General features: G+C 33.2%; 1 long non-coding RNA gene across 1 annotated transcript in view; it reads right to left on the reverse strand.

Annotated features, from left to right (window-relative positions):
• Nucleotides 1-12197: 12197 nt before the first annotated feature.
• Nucleotides 12198-23150, reverse strand: part of LOC140055362 (uncharacterized) — a 119458-nt gene continuing 108505 nt past the window's right edge. The window contains exon 3 of the long non-coding RNA XR_011846665.1: nt 12198-12527. This is a non-coding gene — a long non-coding RNA (uncharacterized lncRNA). The remainder of the gene's footprint in view (nt 12528-23150) is intronic.

Genomic DNA, 23150 nt, shown 5'->3' on the forward strand with positions numbered 1-23150 from the left:
TCGGCAGACGTTGACAAAGTCGCGGGCAAATTGCCGACGTTATTACAACGTTATTACAACGTGTACTATAAGTCGTGAATTTAATGGTTGTTAACCTAACGTCCTGCCGACGTCGTATTTACGTTGAAAAATTGACAAAAAAATGTGCCTTGCGATTACATAAATCCAACGTCAGTTTGACGTCGTTATCTTTGGTTGGCACAACGTCTGCAAACGTCAACATATTAAAGTAATTTTGACACGTCGCATCAACGTTGGCAAAACGTTGTAAAGAGTTGTCAACAATCAAACGTCGTCACAACGTTGACAATTTGCCAATATATGACAACTTATCAAGTCGGCAAATTATTGTTGGTTTAACGTCGCCATTAGTCGTTGGTTCACCGTTAGCGAATGTCGACACACTAAAGTCATTTTCCTCACGTTGCACCGACATCGGCTAATGGTTGTAAAATTTATGTAGGCATTTTAACGTCTACCCAACGTTTGAAATTGGATACAAGACTTTAAGCATTTGGGTTGTTCATTTATGTCGATTCAACGTCAAATAAAAGTTGTTAAGCCAACGTCAGCAATTGTCAACAACATTACATTGACTTGTTCCACGTCATACAGACGTTGGCTTATAGTTGTATACGTTAAGTCGGATATCAAACGTCGTGCCAACGCTTGAAATTGACGCAAAATACTATCATTTATGGTCACTATTCTAGCGTCAGTTTAACGTCAAATAAAAGTTGTTAAGCCAACGTCAGCAATTGTCAAAAATATTACATTGACTTGTTCCACGTCATGCAGACGTTGGCTAATAGTTGTATACGTTAAGTCTGATATCAAACGTCGTGCCAACGCTTGAAATTGACGCAAAATACTATCATTTATGGTCACTATTCTAGCGTCAGTTTAACGTCAAATAAAAGTTGTTAAGCCAACGTCAGCAATTGTCAAAAATATTACATTGACTTGTTCCACGTCATACAGACGTTGGCTTATAGTTGTATACGTTAAGTCTGATATCAAACGTCATACCAACGCTTGAAATTGACGCAAAATACAATCATTTATGGTCACTATTCTAGCGTCAGTTTAACGTCAAATAAAAGTTGTTAAGCCAACGTCAGCAATTGTCAACAACATTACATTGACTTGTTCCACGTCATGCAGACGTTGGCTAAACGTTGTATACGTTAAGTCTGATATCAAACGTCGTGCCAACGCTTGAAATTGACGCAAAATACTAGCATTTATGGTCACTATTCTAGCGTCAGTTTAACGTCAAATAAAAGTTGTTAAGCCAACGTCAGCAATTGTCAACAACATTACATTGACTTGTTCCACGTCATACAGACGTTGGCTAATAGTTGTATACGTTAAGTCTGATATCAAACGTCGTGCCAACGCTTGAAATTGACGCAAAATACAATCATTTATGGTCACTATTCTAGCGTCAGTTTAACGTCAAATAAAAGTTGTTAAGCCAACGTCAGCAATTGTCAACAACATTACATTGACTTGTTCCACGTCATGCAGACGTTGGCTAAAAGTTGTATACGTTAAGTCTGATATCAAACGTCGTGCCAACGCTTGAAATTGACGCAAAATACTAGCATTTATGGTCACTATCCTAGCGTCAGTTTAACGTCAAATAAAAGTTGTTAAGCCAACGTCAGCAATTGTCAACAACATTACATTGACTTGTTCCACGTCATACAGACGTTGGCTAATAGTTGTATACGTTAAGTCTGATATCAAACGTCGTGCCAACGCTTGAAATTGACGCAAAATACAATCATTTATGGTCACTATTCTAGCGTCAGTTTAACGTCAAATAAAAGTTGTTAAGCCAACGTCAGCAATTGTCAACAACATTACATTGACTTGTTCCACGTCATGCAGACGTTGGCTAATAGTTGTATACGTTAAGTCTGATATCAAACGTCGTGCCAACGCTTGAAATTGACGCAAAATACTAGCATTTATGGTCACTATTCTAGCGTCAGTTTAACGTCAAATAAAAGTTGTTAAAACAACGTCAGCAATTGTCAAAAATATTACATTGACTTGTTCCACGTCATGCAGACGTTGGCTAATAGTTGTATACGTTAAGTCTGATATCAAACGTCATACCAACGCTTGAAATTGACGCAAAATACAATCATTTATGGTCACTATTCTAGCGTCAGTTTAACGTCAAATAAAAGTTGTTAAGCCAACGTCAGCAATTGTCAACAACATTACATTGACTTGTTCCACGTCATACAGACGTTGGCTAATAGTTGTATACGTTAAGTCTGATATCAAACGTCGTGCCAACGCTTGAAATTGACGCAAAATACAATCATTTATGGTCACTATTCTAGCGTCAGTTTAACGTCAAATAAAAGTTGTTAAGCCAACGTCAGCAATTGTCAACAACATTACATTGACTTGTTCCACGTCATGCAGACGTTGGCTAATAGTTGTATACGTTAAGTCTGATATCAAACGTCGTGCCAACGCTTGAAATTGACGCAAAATACTAGCATTTATGGTCACTATTCTAGCGTCAGTTTAACGTCAAATGAAAGTTGTTAAGCCAACGTCAGCAATTGTCAAAAATATTACATTGACTTGTTCCACGTCATGCAGACGTTGGCTAATAGTTGTATACGTTAAGTCTGATATCAAACGTCATACCAACGCTTGAAATTGACGCAAAATACAATCATTTATGGTCACTATTCTAGCGTCAGTTTAACGTCAAATAAAAGTTGTTAAGCCAACGTCAGCAATTGTCAACAACATTACATTGACTTGTTCCACGTCATGCAGACGTTGGCTTATAGTTGTATACGTTAAGTCTGATATCAAACGTCGTGCCAACGCTTGAAATTGATGCAAAATACAATCATTTATGGTCACTATTCTAGCGTCAGTTTAACGTCAAATAAAAGTTTGTTAAGCCAACGTCAGCAATTGTCAACGACATTACATTGACTTGTTTCACATTGACTTTATAGTAACAATTGTATTACTGGTTAAGTCGGATTTTAAACGTCGTACCAACGCTTAAATATTACAAACATATCGTGTTTATTCCAAACTTGTTAGAGTAACTGATTGACAACTTACTAAATAATACAATACCCCACATAGAAAAGTTGATTCAAACAAAATGCAATATTATGTTTTGATATGGATATTAAAGAAAAGTAGGCCTATATTCTTCTTTAGATTGTTTCTAAATATTTTTGAACATTAATTAGGACATCTAACTTTATATATTAAGAGAATGTCTGTACACTTATCGTTTGAATGCAGCTATTGAAATGGAATGATTGATTTAATGATGGTCATCCTAATTATGGTTCCATTTAAAATAAATGGCGCCCCCATTCAAGAAACTGAATGTAATCAAAGATCTTATAAAATTAATGAAAATACAAAATCTACAATTTACAAGGAACCAATTATTGGTATTAAAAGATAAATATTGAAATATGTACTTGGCTATTTTTCTAAACGGAAAAATGCAACCATACCACCATACATCATAAATGCAAAATAAAGAAAAACGATTAAGTTCATTCCACTGATAATACGTTTAATTGCATTTTCATTTCAACAGCCTAACATTAAATTTATTTAAAAACATTTGTCAAGATAGATATTGGGAATACACCTCCATTTTTTCGCAATATAAGAGAAGCTAATAACGAATTGACAAATGGTCAAACAATAAACGGTCTCAGAAAACGATGTTATAACGTTCATGATCTGTAATGTTCGCTGATATTATAAAAACTAAAAAGTAGGCATAGGTTAAGTTTAATTCGTAGTAAGATATATGTGTGTATTATATTATATACTCCAAAGTAACTAAATTCTACAGAGGCTTCAAATTTAATTTATGTAAAAATAAAAATTGTACATGAATGTTAATGAACTATTTGGGCTTATAAACTTATGTTATGTTATGTTCTAAATTACCGAACGTAAAACAAAAAATGATGAGATACAAAAATGTGGATAAAGAAAGAAATAATGCGCAAGACATAAAATTAAAATAATACATTATTATGTAAGCAGTGTATAAATTGTTGAACAAAGTATTAATATAGTTCATATGTTATATATTATTTGTCTTGTTAAATAAATTTGTAAGGCCCTATACTGTTATTCTTTAAGGAAAGTTGATATACCCTATTATTTTATGCCTATTAATAGTATTAATATTGTTTAAGTAAATATTTTGTCTAATTGCCTTGATTTTGTGTATAGGCCAATGGCATCAAATTTGTCTCAAAGCAAATTAAAGACACTTTTAGACACATGATTCATTGATTTCTGATATAATATTCTGTACTTGTGTATGCATTACTAAAATAGTTATATTATGTTTCATTTATAATGTATGTAAACATTTATTCATTTTTTTTAAAACAAATCGGTGCACTTTTTCTGTTGTTTTTGTTTAATTAATTTTAATTAAAATTATGACAACAATTCCTATCTAACCTAGATTCACACAAAAACAATTACTTCCTAATAAAATTGTATAATGGTATACATTACAGAGCATTGAATAAACTCGAGCGGAATATTAACGCACATAAAAAAACATTCATTTTCTTGTCGAAAAGTGCCCTCTCTAGTTTTCTATTGATTTAATAATTATTAATAATTAATTAATGGGTAATATTAAAATATTTTTAACTTTTAATGTTAGAAGTTGGTTCTACTCCTAACAAAGTTTCATATCTCCAAATTTCAACAAGGTAGACAAAGCACTTCAATAAATATCACATTTAACATCACAAATTAGGATTATGGATTGAATTTTTGCTAATAATTTTCGATAAAAAATACTTTTCGTATTTAAAAACATTTGATACTTGGTGTGAATATTCAATATAAGTTGCTCTATCCATATTGCTAAAGAAAAATAAATATCAAACCATAATTCACTGATTGTTGTGATTTAAGTTTTTACAAAATTTACACTTATGAACGACCATACAATTCCAACTCATTTTTTCAACCTAATAACGATTTAAAAAAAAAAAACCAACAGAAAAGGTTTATGAAAGCAATTTTGTTTCTGTGAATAGAGCAACCTATATTGAACATATAAAACGAGTTTCAACTGTTTTTAAATACGAAAAGTATTTTTTATCGACGTTTTTTATATATGTTTTTAGGCAAAAATTCCTTCAATAAACCTAATTTGTGATGTTAAATATGATATTTATTGAAGTAATTAGACAACGTTGTTGAAATTTGGAGATATGAAATTTTGTTAGGAGTAGATCCAACTTCCTACATTAAATGTTAAAAACATGTTAACCTTACCCAATAATTAATTATAAATAATTAATAAATCAATAGAAAACTAGAGAGGGCACTTTTCGATAAGAAAATGATTATGTTTTTTATGTACGTTATTATTCCGCTCGAGTTTATTCAACATACTGTATTGTATACTACAGTAATATACTATTTTATTGGAAAGTAAATATTTTTGTGTGAATCTTCTTGGAGTTCTTTGAAAGAGTATCCGCTTATACTTCTTTTCTTCAGATTCAACATCTGATTTAGGTCTTAAATGTGCACACACACTTCCTGAACCAACATAGTACATTGAAAGTCAAATGAATTGTTTTAACTTTTTTTATTGAAAACCATCTGACTCAAAACATATTATCAGTGACAATAATAGAAAGGTTAGATAGGTTTGTTGTAATAATTTTTAATTAAAATTAATTAAACAAAAAACAACAGAAAAGTGCACTTTTTTGTTTTAAAAAATGTAAAAAAATGAATAAATATTTACTTACATTATAAATGTAAACATTTCGATAAGAAAATGATTATGTTTTTTATGTACGGTATTATTCCGCCCGAGTTTATTCAACATACTGTATTATTATACTATTTTATTGGGAATACATTAATTTACACATTCATAGAAATATATGGTTCATACTTTTTTAACATAAATATTTAGCCATTTACTTTGATCGATACATTTATAATTTATACCGATAATAGTACACCTATTATTGTATAGCATTACCATGTTTTCACCCATATTAATAATTCTGCATTTTCAATTCAATAATCAATTTCATTTATTTATTTCAACACACATTTAAATCGGTGATTGACAGCAAAATAAATAAACAACAGGCGCGTATCTTAATACATGTATACTATTTGTAAATATTATAAACAAAAAACATATATATAGAAAATGAAATGAAGTACATTTAGACCATTTTGAGCATATTTTCACTTATTATTAGGCCTATGTCAAAAACCGAAATTGAAAATGATAAAAAAAAAAGCTGAATGAAAAAATATTTAGGCCTACACATGTTGCGGGGATATATTAAAAAATGATTTCGTAATTGGTACTTCTCTTTAAAATGTACTAATTTCACTATTTATTTTGTTTGGATTTTGAAATTATTAAATACGAATTATACTACTTTTATCCATATGTACTGTACGATATTTGTACTAAATCATTTCTCCAAATAAATATTGTGTTTAAAAACTTAAATTGCTCTCTGTTTGCGCTGTATGCAACATTACATATACGCATTGGCTCCGGTTGGGGGAGGAGGGGGAATTACCAACCTGACGTTTATTACAATATCGGAGCAACAGATACTGTAATGCGTAAGTTCAACAAAAGATGCGCGTAGGCCTACACAGTGTTTGTGCGAAATGTGTGTTTCATTAAAAATGCGAGACCCGTGACGTGTTAAAACTCTGTGAGCTGATATTATAGTTTGACAATAGGGAATGGTGTGTGGGGTGCTACAGTCCGCAGTAAATTGGAGGGATACGTGGGACTGTGGGCAGTAGCGAATTAAAAGTTCACACCATATTAATTCTAAAAAATAATTGATGAGATGCTCTTTAGTTTTCGTTTTAGCTATTAATGTATTTCATTCAGCAGAACATTTTATTTAAATTACATTCGTATACCCCTTCAGTTAAGATACATAAAAAGTGTGTGCGGGTGGCCGTTTCGAAAACGCGGATGTTAAGTTTTGATGGATGTAACTGAACATATTTGGAGGTGCGAAAAAGTCTCCACGACATTGGCCCATCATGTTTTTTACTTCATTTCCAAATAAACATATAGTGTTTTAAGGATGAATGATAAAATAATTTGATTTTTTTTTATTTGATTTGAGTATTTAAAAACTTTAATTACTCTCTGTTTTTGCATACGCTGTTTTTGATACTTTATTCACATGCCGATGTAAATGTCCTTCAATCCTGTCGGTTGTTTACGAAAACCGAATGTCAATGCTTATATCGTAAACAACCGACAGGATTGAAGGACATTCGCATCGGCATGTGAATAAAGTATCAAAAACAGCGTATGCAAAAACAGAGAGTAATTAAAGTTTTTAAATACTCAAATCAAATAAAAAAAAAACTCCTACCAGCGTGCAAAAATGCATTACTGTAGGTATTCTTGGGAATGGGATATGTAACTAATTCCACGTGTAAATCGAGTCGACTTGACACGGATGCCCGGATGTACTCTCCTAAATGTTTTTAAAAAAAGCCAGAGACGATATATATATATAAATCACTTGCACTGATGAAGGGCTAGTGTTGGCCGAAAGCTCTGCTAACTTTTCTGACTGTTTTACTTATCGTTTTGATTTAGCTTTCTCTTTTTTTTGTATCTCCATTGAGATCCAGCCACAGCATTGTCATTTTTTCAGTAATTTGCCTTTGGATTTATAAATCAATACATACTTTAATGTCCAATCATACTCAATTCATTCTATTGAATGTTTTAAGTAGAATTGGGCAATTGTAATAATTCATAATTATATTATTAGACCTATGTACAGAAAAATGAAAGAAATGTATCGGTTCAAATATACAGCCCAAACAACACATTTGAAATGTAACACAAACACACACACCCCAGACCCACTGTAGGTACAGAACATTCATTCTTAGCCGCCCGGTGATATAATTTAATTAACTAATTATTTTAAAACGATCATGTAATGAGGAAATCTGTGAGAATAAGAAAAATTTAGGAACCCTCGCTTGATATGCTGGTGCTTTCATAGTGTTTTTCAAATTCGACTGGGCATAATCAACAAACAAAAGCCCTAATGAGGTTTCGTAAAATAATACAGTGATATTTTATTTTACAAATACAATCAATTTTAGGATTTTCTTATACATAATAGTTTGGTTCTTTATCAGTATTGGATAGTGTAATAAATGGTCATTAATATTATACATAGAAATTATTTATTTAATTATAAATAGAAAATTAGGCCATATCAAATACCAGTGAACATCCATTTAGCCCGTTTGAAATTCAATCAAACCTATTTGGTTAATAATAATTTAATGAGTTCAGAATGTATACCTTTTTATCCGCATACGATATTTGACTATGTATTTATGTAAATTATTTGATATGTTTTCCAATAAACAATGTACTGATTTTTGTTTTAACACTTTGCAATGATGAATGATAAAAGGGTCTATTTTTTGTAATTGATTTGGGTATTTGTAACTTTCCATAGCTCTCTGTTTTTTACTTTATTCACATGCCGATATGAATGTCCTGGAGTCCAATCGGTCATTTACGAAAACAGAATACACTGTAATAAGCATGATTTGCATAGAATTCTCATAAAATCCTGTGTTTATATCTCAAAGGTCACTAAACAGTCCCAGAAGACAGATCATTCAAGGTTATGATATGAATGGTGAACTAGCAAATAGCTCAACATTTTGATTACAAAATGCTTAATTTAAACACAAAGGAGAATGTACATAGGTATACAACTCCCTGGGTAGACATTCTGTGAACACCACTACTCGTAGATTTGAATGTATAGATAGATAAACAATATATAATGTGATGATCAATGAAGAATGATAATCTCATGTAAAATCGAAACCTTGCATTGAATTGACAATGATTTTTAATACAACAAATTCAATCAAGGTGCTTGATATAAATATTCTTTTACATTTCACATTAACATTATACCGACGATAATGATGGTGTATAATTATATGTGACTTGGTGGAGACTCTTACCCCAACCCGGTTTATAAATTACAATTCCGTCTGCTGTATTGCTTATTGTTATTGGATATACTCTTGTTTTTAAACCGTAAATATTAAAAAAACGACGAACTCTTTCATGGTAAAGAAATAACCATCATCCATACAAAAAGATAGATCTCGCAGATTTTTCTTTGTTTAAAGGTTCATGTACAAAAATAAGGAAAAACTGGCATTTAGGGGTAATGTTGTATCAAAATAATCTGATTTAAAGTGTACATTTGAACCATCTCAAGGATGTATGGTATGTGGATGTTGGTTGAGAATGAGAGGATGAGCTGAGGTGGGGTTGGTGGTTAGATGGGGATTCAGAGATAATGAATCAAAATGAATTCTTCTGTGAAGGATTTAACCTGTGATTTCAATCATTGCAATCATGCATGGTCTCCATGAAGCAAATAACTCTCACCCTGGGGCAGGTATTTGTGTCTGCTACCTTCTAATAAATATAAGAAGTCTGACAGTTTAGCATACCAGATGATTTTAATGCATTTTTATTTTATACTTTACTTTTAACTTTATTAAATTGTACAATCATTTTCATAAATCATAATAAATAAATAAGTCTATATGCAGACTTTTGTACTAGGTTCTCCCAACCAAAGGGCCAATAAATTTACCTGTCATGGACACTTTTTGTGTGCTATACCAATTAAGGGATTGTGACTTAAAGTAAGATGTCATCTTTTTTGTGGCACGCCTAATTGGCGACAGAAGCTGTGTTAGCCTCTTTTGTTGCTCCATGGCGCAAAATCTAGCTATTTTTTGTATTGTTATGTTTGTATAATTGTTTTTGCCGAAATTAATAAAATAAAATATAATAATCTAAATTTCTTCTTAAAGATGATGAGTTATTTCAGTTTGATCAAAAACTAACTCATATATATCAAAGTTATGCGATGAGGTCATAATTGCTACACCCATTTTACAATCTTAGTTTGTGTACATTTTATCATCGAGTTGAACAACAACTAAAATACAACTGTATCACACATTCATCAAACAATACTGTATAAGTAATAATAATCCCTTCTACATTGTAGTTGTGGGCCCTGTACTCTGCTAAAGTTACTTTAAATACACGTAATACATTTGACATATGCCTACAATCATGTACTGTACGTGTACTTGAACAAAGCATGTATTTGTGTTTATTCTGCATGTTGTCAACCCCGATATCTACTCGCAGTTTCCGACTCGCAACTCGCACTTTCCGACTCGCAACTCGCACTTTCCGACTAGCAACTCGCAGTTTCTGACCCGCAACTCGCACTTTCTGACTCACAATTCGCACTTTCCGACCCGCAACTCGCACTTTATGACTCGCAATTCGCACTTTCCGACTCGCAACTCACACTTTCCGACCCGCAACTCCTAATAGGAGTTATCGCGGGAAAAACGAATACTGTAAGCCTATACTACAATGAATCATAATTTATCTGGACTCAAGAAAATAATTGAGAAGAATTGGGACAAGGTGGTGGTGATGGAACTGCAGTAATTTAATTTGATTCTATTTTGTATCTATACATACTGCTCTTATTCCGTTCTCTCATTCGGCTAGGATTTTTGTCAAACAGTTCGTTTAATCTTTAATCATCAGGGTCTATGTGTACTTGATGTAATACTTTTTTGTATGGAATCTCTGCCTCGACAAAATGATGCTTTTTGTTTTTGTTTTTTATTTTTATTACTATATTTTTGTTTATTAAATATACGTTGATGTTTGATTTTGGTAGAAATAAATGTTGAATTGAATGTTTGCGATATACTATGATATGACCTGATGCATATCTGATGCATATACAGTATATACACTTTTAGTACTGAGTGCCTATATTATTTGTACGTGTCATCTAGTTGATGAGCCTAGTACAGTATAATAATATATAGAATACAAATCCAACATTCTTCAAAATTCTATGATGTGGGTAACATGGGTACCTTACTGTCAAACTACTTTACATTGCATTCGTTTATCATGAACGGATTGTGATTGACTTTCCAGTCCGCGAATGTCCTTGCCTGTTGGAATTTGATTTACAAGCGTGATTGATTTTGACGGTAGCTTACCATTGAAAAGACCAAAAAACATTCTAGCACACGCTGTCGTCCCTGTATCACGCTCAGAACTTGCTGCTAAAAAACAGTGCAAGAAAAGATAAATGCTGGTGGCCTAATTACCGGTCCATCCAGAAAGTAAAACGTGCAATAGAAATACAGGAGAAACCAACAGAACTGTGGCAGGAGTTTGAAATACGGGTTCTAGAAGAGACAGGTATATTTTAATGTTCTTATTAGGCCCATACTTAAAATATTGGTAAAGTGTTTAAATCGGATCGTACTGGTCACCATAATTAGACGAAAATAATCATCATATTAGTAATTAGTATAGTAATTGGTAGTATATGTCTTCTTTTGTATAGCTACATATGAGAGGGTAAGGCAAAAACTGAAGAAAGCTACAGAAACGTCAGACTTAGAAACCACAGACAGTGAGGTTGAAATGCCCAGAAAGAGAAGGTATAAGACTAAGTACTTCATATTACGAACTATTGTACCCTTTCAGCAGCATTTTTCATTATTTGAAGGTTTTGATTGTTCATGTTATGTTAGATCTTATAATCAGCACGTCGTAACATCAGTACGAGCTTTTCCTTTAGTTAAATCAATTCATGTTTAGTTTGTGGATGAACTTCTGTTAATACTGTATGTAATGTTTTCTATGGATATTAAGGCCGAAATAAAGTTAAATGATTTACAGTAATGAATGAATAAGCACGTCAGCATGCAAGGTCCATAACAATTTGAGATCCCATACTTAATGTTTATGATACAGTATTTCTAATTATTTAATTCATTTATATATTTGTTAGTTTACCTGCCAGATTTTTTGAAAGCGATAAAGCTACAAGAACAAGCACGCCAGCCAAACAAAACTTGGGCCTACCTCCCGGCTTACCTGCTCTTCCTAATTTTGAGCCTGAAAATGACAGCATTTCTACCACCCCACCACTCGATGAAAGCATGGATTCGTACGGTATGTTATGTTTCTAGTACAGAGGAGGAGGGAATAGACAAATAGGCATATAGATACTGATAGATACAATAATAGGATCAAGGTTATATTGCACGTTATAATGTTACGTTTCATTTCTTTTTATAGCAAGTACGTCTTCACTTGAAACAAAAAGTAATGGTAAGAAATATTCAATTTTTCATCTATAATATTTCCATTTTATCTCAATATGACACACTTAGCTGTGGCTTGGTGGTTATGATGCTTGTCTACCAATCTAAGGGTCCTGGGTTCAAGCCCTGTCATATGTCAGGGTTTTTTTCTCATGACAATTTACAACTCCACTCCCAAAGACTTAATAATAAGTTCTTGTTTATGTAGAGCATCTTGTGCAATTTGCCTAAAATCAGAATAAATTTAAAAAAAATTAAATATAACGGAGGGAGACTTTTAGAATACTGTATAACTACAGCAAGCAAGTCATTATAGTGTTCATAGATGTAACTGTTGGGTTTTTGTTTTTGTCTGCTTCAATGTAACATTACTAATTATTACAACATTTGTTTAAACATAAATAATTTAAGTATTAAGAACGTTATTTCATATCAATAGATCATGAGATGTTTACGCTACTTGAAGAAATAAAGGGCCAGGTGCGGCAAAATTCCTTGTTGTTACAAGCAATTTTAAAAAGAGGTACCATGTCGGAGGAAGCCAGTGACACTAATGATGTTTTTGATTTGCCGGCGGCTTCAATGGATGACATCCAGAATATTGAAGAAAGAAAAGGCAAATCAAAAGGCCCTAGTAGGTTTAATATTTTACTTAAAATAATAATAACAACGTTCTCAATTAATTAATCATTCTGCTTTACATAGGATGTATTCAAATATTTCAATTAATGTTAAACCAAATTAATTAATTTTGAAGGTTTGCATGGCGAAATCAAATTTGCGTTTTGTGCTTTGATCATCCTCATGAGTGAGAATGAGCCTCCTGAGGAAGATTAAAGCACATTGATCGAAACGTCGAGAAACTCAACAGTTCTTTTCAGAACTAATTTACGTGGTGTGCCGCAAACTTTAATCAACAATATTAACTAATGTTTTTCATCTACGTTATGTTGAAAATGTCTTGTTTTAACAATTTCTTTATTTTTATATTTTAGATTTTGCGATTATGCAGTCTTGGTGGCCACAATGAAACAGATGTCCTCAATAGGATAATGGGTCATCTGCTTTCAAACACACTTGCCTCAGAATTTAATTGGATGGGAAGAGGGGATAAGAAGAGATTCAGAGGACTAAAGCTTTCAAAAATTGTAAAAGGTAAATACTCTAATAAACAGCACCCGCCATTCCAAGATATACACTGGTCCCAACATTGCTTCGGTGATTTGACGAGAACTGGTGTTTCAAAGTGTGTATATGAATTACCGTCTGACTGATTTTGGACGGAGATGCACACATAAAATTGGATGTCTCTTCCTCGTTTTCAAAATAATATTTTAAAAATCTTATTTAGTATTATTAAAATAATTATTTCAAATGCATAATTGCTTGTTTTATCTTGCTAATAGGGAAGCAAGAGGCTTTTGATTATATATTTTTCACATGAGATAAAGTATTCTGTTGATGCACAATGTTTGTACACTTTGCAGTTTCAGCTAGAAGATCATGGACCGGAATGACGGAGGCCACATGTGAAAATAAAATAAAATCTTGGCTGAAATACAGCAAGGACAGAGCTGGGGGAAGAAAACTTAGGGAACAAAAGAAGAAAGGTCAGTTCAATAGTTAAATTTAGTATTTAAAGATGTTTGTACTTTACTTGTAAATCAGGTATCAAGTCATTTTAAACCACCATCATGACGGCAACAACAATAATCCATGCTGGTGGTTATTTATTACGACTACTAATTTTCAAACTAGAATTTAATTCGTCTCTTTAACGAATTATAAGTGATGTCATTTTATAATTTTACTGACATTTATTTTAAAACAAATCATGCACTTACGTTAAAATACCATCGCAAAATGTTGATACTGTATAATTATGGCATCTTTTGACCTGATGCATTTACGCTTATAGTGCTGAGTTATAATTATCTACAGCATATGTACATCTATATACAATGTAGCATAGGTGAAATTACAGGACCCACATTATGTTCTATTTTTTTTGGTATGATGGCGTTATCAAAGTAAACATGAAGATGATGAATTGAGCAAAAAGATAAAAGATTTGGAATAAAATTAATTGGGCACGTAAAAGGGCGGCGGTGCGCGCTTTTTGAAATTTGTACAACTTTTACTAAAAACTAACATTGTGTTAAATAAATTGCAATGCGATAAGCTTTCTACTATAGCTTATGGTTTGTAATCACTATGTGTGTATTTAGTAAACGTATATAATTTACAGTTAATTGACAATAACTTGCTTTTCTTTTCTCTTTGTAAGCTCGGGCTCAGTATATTAGCAACATTAGGAAATGAAAATTCTCAAAAACAAATGTTGACGAAACATTTTATAATTGTTACTAAACTAAAGTGCAACATCTATATTTACTTCTCTGTTATTTTCCTCACATAATATTTATCAATGTAAAATTGTCAACAAAATGAATGATCGCAACTGGAATCGTGATTGTAACCTACGTTACATGTTTTATTTTCGACTTTCAATGTAAACGATTATAAAGGCAACAACATTATATTTCTATGAATATGAAACTATAAAATAGTGTATGTAATCAAACAAAAACATGTATAATAACTTACATATTGTTACATTCACTAGTACATATTGTATTTTATAGTTTATACTTTATTAACATCCATAATAAAATGAGTCGTCAATCAAAGGTTGTTGTTGATTTCTTGTATGTCCGCATACATTCCTGTCTTAAATTCACATAAAATAACACTCATTATTGTACTCTATTAAATAGTCATATGACAAAACTGGTGTTATCTTTCTTAGAAAATGTATACTGTGTTACAATTGAGTAACGTAAATTACGTATTCAGTAACGTAAATTACTGAATTGAAAGATGAATTCGTCATCAAAATAGTTAAATAAAAACAACATTTGTAACTTTTAACAATAAACCTCATTGGGATTTTAGATCATTGCCATCACTTTAGTAGGCAAACAAATTATGTGTTTCATTAAATCATCCTTTTTTTTTTATTTTCTATTAATTCAATGCATATTTTATTAATTATAATTATAAAAACTCCCATATGAAAATGTAAATTAGTGAGTTTTATAATGCTAGTGTACATACTATTGTTTTGGTTAATATGATTATTATTATTTATTATAATTCTGTGAACTTTACAGTTGCTTGGCCTAATGCTTATATCAGTCTCAACTTTCTAAGTAACGTAAGTTACATTTCCTTTAATGTTTCAACATTTTGATTTATCCGTTCCCTCTCCTGGTCTGAAATGTAGAACAATCTACCCGTACAACCCTTTGTTTCAATTTCAACACGGCAGATAACTTTATCAATAGGAATCCATATTTCATCCTTACTATTTGGCCACTGAAATATGTTCTTGTTAATTCTGCTGCCAGATTTTAAAAAAGACACCAACGCATCTTCATCATCTATATCAACAACTTTGCCGATGTACCATTCTTCATCATATAATGCCGATACCCAATCATCAACATGGAATTGAATTTTGCTGCTTTGCTTGGTATTTTGCTTTTGACGTTTCGTTAAGCTATGGACTATCCATCCGGGGCACATGTTATCAGCAGAAGAGGTTTCTTGACACGCTCTACAGTAGCAAGATACATCGCGTACCATCACTTCTCCACTGATGCCTCTCACTGCATGGAGATTTGTAGTCCCGGGAACAGGTCTTATGTTTGGCCATTTCATTTGTATTTCCGATTCTGCAGCCACACATTCCTCATTAGTAACAAAAAAGTACTCTATGCGTGAGTTTTCTCTTTCTTGACAAGCCCAAGCAAAGAAGTCGTGGCCATCTTGGATCACTGCCGCACCACGTTTTACGGCTTCGTCCGCCAAGCGTTTTACTGTTCCGCCAATGCCGTCGCATGGCCCTTTTCCATGCCCAGCTTCGAAGTAGTCCCAGCTGGCATTAATATTATGGAAAAGTATGTTGTGATTAGATATGATGGAGAATATTGTTTTATTCCGGTATTGTGATGTTGGACTATCGGTCCAATAATGGATAGTCTTTAATTCTGGCAAGATCCCTCTCAATTTTGGCACCAGCTTCTTTAAAATTGCAAACACAGTAGAAGCGTTGTGTGCGCGGGTGTCTGAAACCGCTACCATGCTATGATGCTTAATTTCGCCATCATGAAAGTAAGCAACTATAGGGTGTAAAGTAACACCGGTCTGATTCCAGTAGGCGCTTTGCACTTCTTCCATCGGCACACATGTGTAATTCTGAGCGAAATCCATATGTATGACGCATTCTCCTTCTTGCAGGTTTTCTTTACACTCTCTTATAGCAGTGTATTGTGCTGTAACCCGTTGTGCATGTTTTCGGAAATCAATAGTTGTAGTTACAAATAAGTCTGCAAATGTGCTTTTGTCGACTCTTTGTTGAACAAGTTTAGTTTTCTTCTTACCGAAATTGTCCGGGACACGTTTCCATTCTTCATACTGGATCTCTTGATCTGGTATACGTTTGGCAAGATCAGATATCTGTGTGTCGGTGATTGATTTGATTGCTTCATCGGGGCTTGTGATTGTGATCACACCTAGAGATTTTAATACCTTTAACTGAAGGGCAAAGTTCTGATGTTTTTGGCAAAGACTTGTGTTTCTTGCTGTGAATTTGACAAGTTTAATATTAGCATTTCTTTGTCGGATTTTCTTAAACGAGGAAAAAGAAACCTTCCGTTGCTCGGGATTTTCACTTTTGTACTTGGCAAACAAGTTCATCATGTAATCATTGAGGTATCTTATCTGGCGTTTTTCTTTGGTAGAAGATGTTTTGCAGGCATCTCGTTTTCCTGGCATCATCCTGGAGTTGTCATCTCTTTCCATGAAGCCTAATACTTCATTGTGAAGAACTCCCCACGCCTTTTTTACATACTTCGCAGCTGTGATTCCTTGCTTTTTCGTCTTGGATAGGTTACGTTGACCAAGGCCCGACTCCCTTGAAACACGCGCGATTAACCTGTATTTCTTGATTATCTTTCCAGATAGAACATTGCTAATCATTCTTCTGGCCTTCTGCCCTTGGTTTATCTCTGTGCTCTCTCTTATTTCATCAAGCAGTGCATGTGAAAGCAGGAGTTGTTTTTTCAACCCTTTGGGTACTGATCTTGGTGACATACCTAGAAAATTGGAAATTACATCAATACTAAATTAAGTACGGTTTAGAATATTTAAATATTATCTCAATTGATATGTTCAGGAAGATAATGGGTTAAGCGGCATGTAATGGGCAGAAAAAGAAAATACGTATATTCACATCACCATACACGACATGGAACAAGTTATCATTTATAAGGCCTTGAGTACATTTTGTGGATATTTGCTCTATATTATAAATAGCCAATATTATCATTATTAATAATAATTATGCGTGAATAAAACAGTACATTCATTCGTGACGTACCTGCATTTCGTAAATCCTGATTTGCTTTCGATCTTGGAGAGTCAGTACTACTCATGGACGAGTCATGACTGGTAGATGGGATGCAATTCTTATTTACTTTCTTCAGAGCTCTTTCATAGCGCTTGTTTATGGTTTTTTTTTGTCTGGTCATTTTCTGTAACTCCAGATTTAATTTTTCGATGCGACGATGGGCTCGACTTAGTGCTCTGCCAACACGTTTTCGAGTAGAAATACGTCTCTTAAACGACATCTTGATGCGTAGAGGAGAAGTTGGTGAAACCACATCGGAAGATATGGCTGAATCATCATTACTACTACTAGGTTCGTCAGCTTCTTCTGGTTGTTGTACTTGTAGTTGGGCTTGAACTTGCTTCACGTACCTTCGATGTTTCTGTACTCTTCTTTTCACCGTCGCTCTCCGTGCATTTCTATCTTTTGTTGTAAGTTCTGCTGACGGAACATAGTATTTCATTACACGTCTTGCTTCTGCTTGCAAGTACTCTGCTCCTCGCTTCTCTTTTTGTCGTTCCCGATACGCTGCCTGAATCTCGGCTCGTGACTTTACCATTATCACCAGTGTCACCTAGTGTTTAACAAAATGTATTAGTATTAAATCGAAATAAACAAATATTAAATTATATTTTTACATTTTAAATAACCATAATGTAAAAAAATACATTGACTTTGTATGTAGTAAATTATGTAACTTACGTTACCATGAACTTACTATTAATACTTGTGAGTATCGATATTACAAAGACACAAGATGTATCCAGGTACATGACATACGTTTGACAATGAATATTCATAAACATATATACACAGATATTATCTTAATATCATTGCTATGTTCGGTAATGTTACAACAACATAGACATACAACATCAATGTGAAACTTACGTTACCATAGTATCAAGGGCAAAGAAACTTCCCATAAAATAACCCTAAATAAAATCAACTCCGGTTGGAGGTAATGTTCATTATTGCCTGTATAATATAACTTAAATTATTTGAATATACTGAGTAGAAAAAAAACAAGACGTCTTAGAAATGAGGTATATAAAATGGTAACCTACGTTACATGTAGTGTAATTTACGTTACGTTGTTGCCTATGCTAGCTTACTAGTGTAAATTGTACAATGTAATAACATACTTGCATATCTGTCTAATTTCCTAAATTATGAACATTAGGAAAGTTGTTCTAAATGATCTTTAGTGAATTAAGCATTTGAATACTTACTAAAATATACTCGAAAATCTGATATGAAGAATAAACTATAAAATTGTGAAGACGTATTTATAAAAACGTGGTCAAAATTGCCGCTGTCTGCCGAATCACGTGGTTAAAACTTTTTATTGTGTCAGAGGGCGTTTTCTTGATCATAAGAATATCTGTATTCCTTAGAAATGTCCATAATATTAAAACTCATCAGTAACAATATATATGGTAACGTAAGTTACCATAACGTAAATTTCAAATGAACTTCAAAGGCTCAAATAATTAAATCTTAAAACAACAACAAAATAATCAGTTTAAAATTAAACTTGACGTAACTAATCTTATAAATTATTATAACATGTGTGTACACAAACCGGATCCTAAGAAGAAATGGGGTAACGTAGGTTACATCGCTTAACCAATCGTTTTTCATTAACACTTTCCAGGCAATTTTATAACGTATTTACATTATATTTCATCCGCGCAAGCAATATAATCGTTATCAAGAGTACAAATCACATATAATACGAAGAAAAATACTTTTATAGGTAATTATTAATTGATATTTAATGCATTTTTTAAAGTCTGTAACGTAAGTTACGTCATTTGTGCGACATATTTAATTGAAGAATTTTTTTAAATAAAACTCATTTTTTGTCAAAATTTCACTTACATGCGTTAAACGTATAGGTAAGGCTCCAAAATATACAGTATTTACAATGATAAATGGGATTATATTTAATTTTTACACTAGTGAATATTATGAAATTGGCCGGCGACAGGCAGTTTTGTGTCATATCATGAAGTTTAAAGTGACATTATTTTTTAAGGGCAAGGATTTTCAAAATAAAACTTGGCCAATACAAAGAATAACGTTTCCTGTACCGTCATAACGCTTTAAAACACACTTTTAGTGCATAGTTTTATATATATAACACAGTAATTATAGGCGACATTGGTTTTTCATATTCGTGTTGGTATAGTGAGCCTGAGCCTGTATAGCAGCTGCAGCAGCAGCAAATACCGACGAAGCCGAAGATACCATAGATGATGATGATGAACTTTTTATTTGAATTGTTGGTTATCCGTATACTGGATGCTTTTACGGCATCATATTGCCAGTAGATTTTGTAAAATAGGATTTGTTTTTTCTTTGGTACTATTATTCATATTTAAAAGAGCGCATCTCGCTTATCGATACCCCATTTCTCCCAGCTTTAAATATTTTCTTATTCAATAAATCATTCTTCGCATGAGTAGTAAACTTTTTAATTTTGATGACCTCATTATGTCTCAACATTTGAACAACATGGGTTAATTAATTTAATCTATATAGTAAATTGTAATCTATAGCCCCTCAGGATGAAAAGTGGCCCTCATGATTAAATGTGTGCTCAAATTAACTTCCGAATTGATGAAATGTTAAAAACTTGATTAAAATGTAATCAAACGTTGCAATTAATTATACATTTTTACATTCTTAAGAGACGAGTTCAAATCTATATAGTTTATTTGATTTTTAATTGTCTAGTTTTTAAATGTTTTACTTAAATTGTTTATCATTAAATAATTATACCTTTAATAAAAACAATTTCCAATCCAATATTTGCAGAGTACCGGCATTATTTAATTGTTAAGTTTCATTCATATTCATTCGATGGTACAATCTATTTACTACGGTGAATCGATGTAAATTAACACAGCTACTCCAACACGTTGTGCTCACGCATAACCGACGAATACAAAATACGATGACCGACGTAATCTATGACTTTAAGCCGACGTTGACCCAACACATTGGGCGAACTAATGCCCAACGAAGAACAATTACGTTAAACCAACGTCATCAAAAGTTGTTAGACCAATGTAATATAAATGACGTTAAGCCGACATCAACCCAACACGTTGAGCCAACCTAGACACGACAAATAAAAAAATACGTTGAACCAACGTCATAAAAAGTTATTAGACCAACGTAATGTATATGACGTTAAGCCGACGTCAACCAAACACATGTCGGGCCAACATCGTTAAAAGATGTTAAGCCAACCATAAATGACGACGTTTGTCCGACGTTGCCCGAACACGTTGTTGCAATGTCTGTCCAACGCGTTGGGCCCACTAAGGGCCGATGTAAAAAATAACGTTGGGTCTACGTTGGTAAAAGTAACGTCGGGCCTACGTCGGTAAAAGTTGTTAAGCCAACCATAAATAACGACGTTTGTCCGACGTCGCCCCAACACGTTGTTCCGATGTCTGTCCAACGCGTTGGGCCCACTAAGGGCCGACGGAAAATATTACGTCGGGCCTATGTCGCGGTATAAGATGTCGAGCCAACCATAAACGACGACGTTTGGCCGACGTCGCCCCAACACGTTGTTCCAATGTCTGTTCAACGCGTTGGGCCCACTAAGGGCCGATGGAAAAAATTACGTCGGGCCTACGTTGGTAACAGTAACGTCGGGCCTACGTCGGTAAAAGGTGTCAAGCCAACCATAAACGACGACGTTTGGCCGACGTCGCCCCAACACGTTGTTCCGATGTCTGTACAACGCGTTGGGCCCACTAAGGGCCGATGGAAAAAATTACGTCGGGCCTACGTCGCCTAAAGTTGTTGGCCCAACGTAACTGTTGACCTTACGCCAACGTCGGTACAACGTGTGATTGCTAGCTGGGTTATTATATATATATAGTTTACTGGTACAGTACAGCATTAGACCACTCGCCTACTCTACACTGTTAATGTAATGTCTTAGTATTAATTAATTACATATCCTTATTTCAACTTTATAACAAAATTATTCAACATTGTTCATTAGTGTGAGTGAACTTTCTGTGTATACATAATATATAGAACTACTTAAAGTACTTTTAAGTTTGAAAACAACTTTCAAATTAAAACTGAAAGACAAACATTTGTAGAGAATAACACAATGCTCCCTTTTGTTGCAATAACCACACCTAGAGTGAAGACTTTTACTACTTTTGTTTCTTTACAGTCAGAATATTCGTTTAACTGTAGTACGTATGAATGAACATTTTACAAACGTAGCGGTAAAAACAAACGATACATCCTTTTTGGCATATTTCCAAATTTCCTGTATACAAAATTCAAGAGAAACTTAGGAAACCCAAACAAAAGTTAAAATATCCTTATTGTTAAATCAAACATGATTCCTTATTTTATTTCAACTCATTAAACAACACTTTCAGTCTCTCATCTAATTCACAATTTAGAGGTTGGATGTTCACAAACTGCATAAACAGAAGTAGTTAATGATGACTTTGAAAATCGTTAATCTGTTGGTGATGACCTGCTTGTTGATATTCACACATGGAGGAGCTTCAAGAAGTTTGGTAAAATTTAATCAGAAGTTTCACTACTCATCAACAAGTAAGGTAAACATTACAATCACAGCATCAAGTATACAACTGAATGTTACTGATCGCTCAGGAAAATCTATGATACTTAAATGTCTAATTTTTTTTTCGTTTGGTTCTAATCAAGGACTATACGCTTGCGAAAATGATAATTCTCAATATACTATTAATACACCGAATGTAACATTAACCAAATCTCAACCAGAACTTGTAAAACTCTATTGTGACGGTATGAGAGACATCGTTGAAGGAGAGGAAGTACACATTTCATGTGATTTGATCAGAAAAGATGACAACATCCAATATGAAGTTACAATTGGTTGGATCCAAGGAAAGCACAACATCACACAGTCTCATCAAGCAGATACTAACATTACAATTGATCTGACTATAAAAGGTTTTCATTCTGGAGAAGGGGTATTTTACTACTGTATTTCAACTCAGAATAACATTAACTGCTGTAAATTGGAATTAACGGTTTACCGTCAATTAAAGGTAGAGGTTAAGAGGTTGCATGTAATACCTGAAGTTGATGTGAACCAGAATTGCTTCAAGTGCTATGCAGAAGGTGGATCTGGTGACAAAACAATTTATAATTGGAGTTTGAATGGAGAGTCCCAGTATCAGTATTATGACAATGATGAAAGGTGCTTTGGTAATTTACCAGCTGGTAACTACACTGTGAAGTGTCTGGTGAGTACTGATGTTCAGAACAAATCTGATGAGATAACATTAACAATTAAGGATGCCATAACAACAGACAAAATGGTAACATCTCAAAACATTAATAATATATTACCAACAGA

This window comes from Antedon mediterranea, chromosome 7, assembly GCF_964355755.1.
Source record: "Antedon mediterranea chromosome 7, ecAntMedi1.1, whole genome shotgun sequence".
Taxonomy (NCBI): Eukaryota; Metazoa; Echinodermata; class Crinoidea; order Comatulida; family Antedonidae; genus Antedon; species Antedon mediterranea.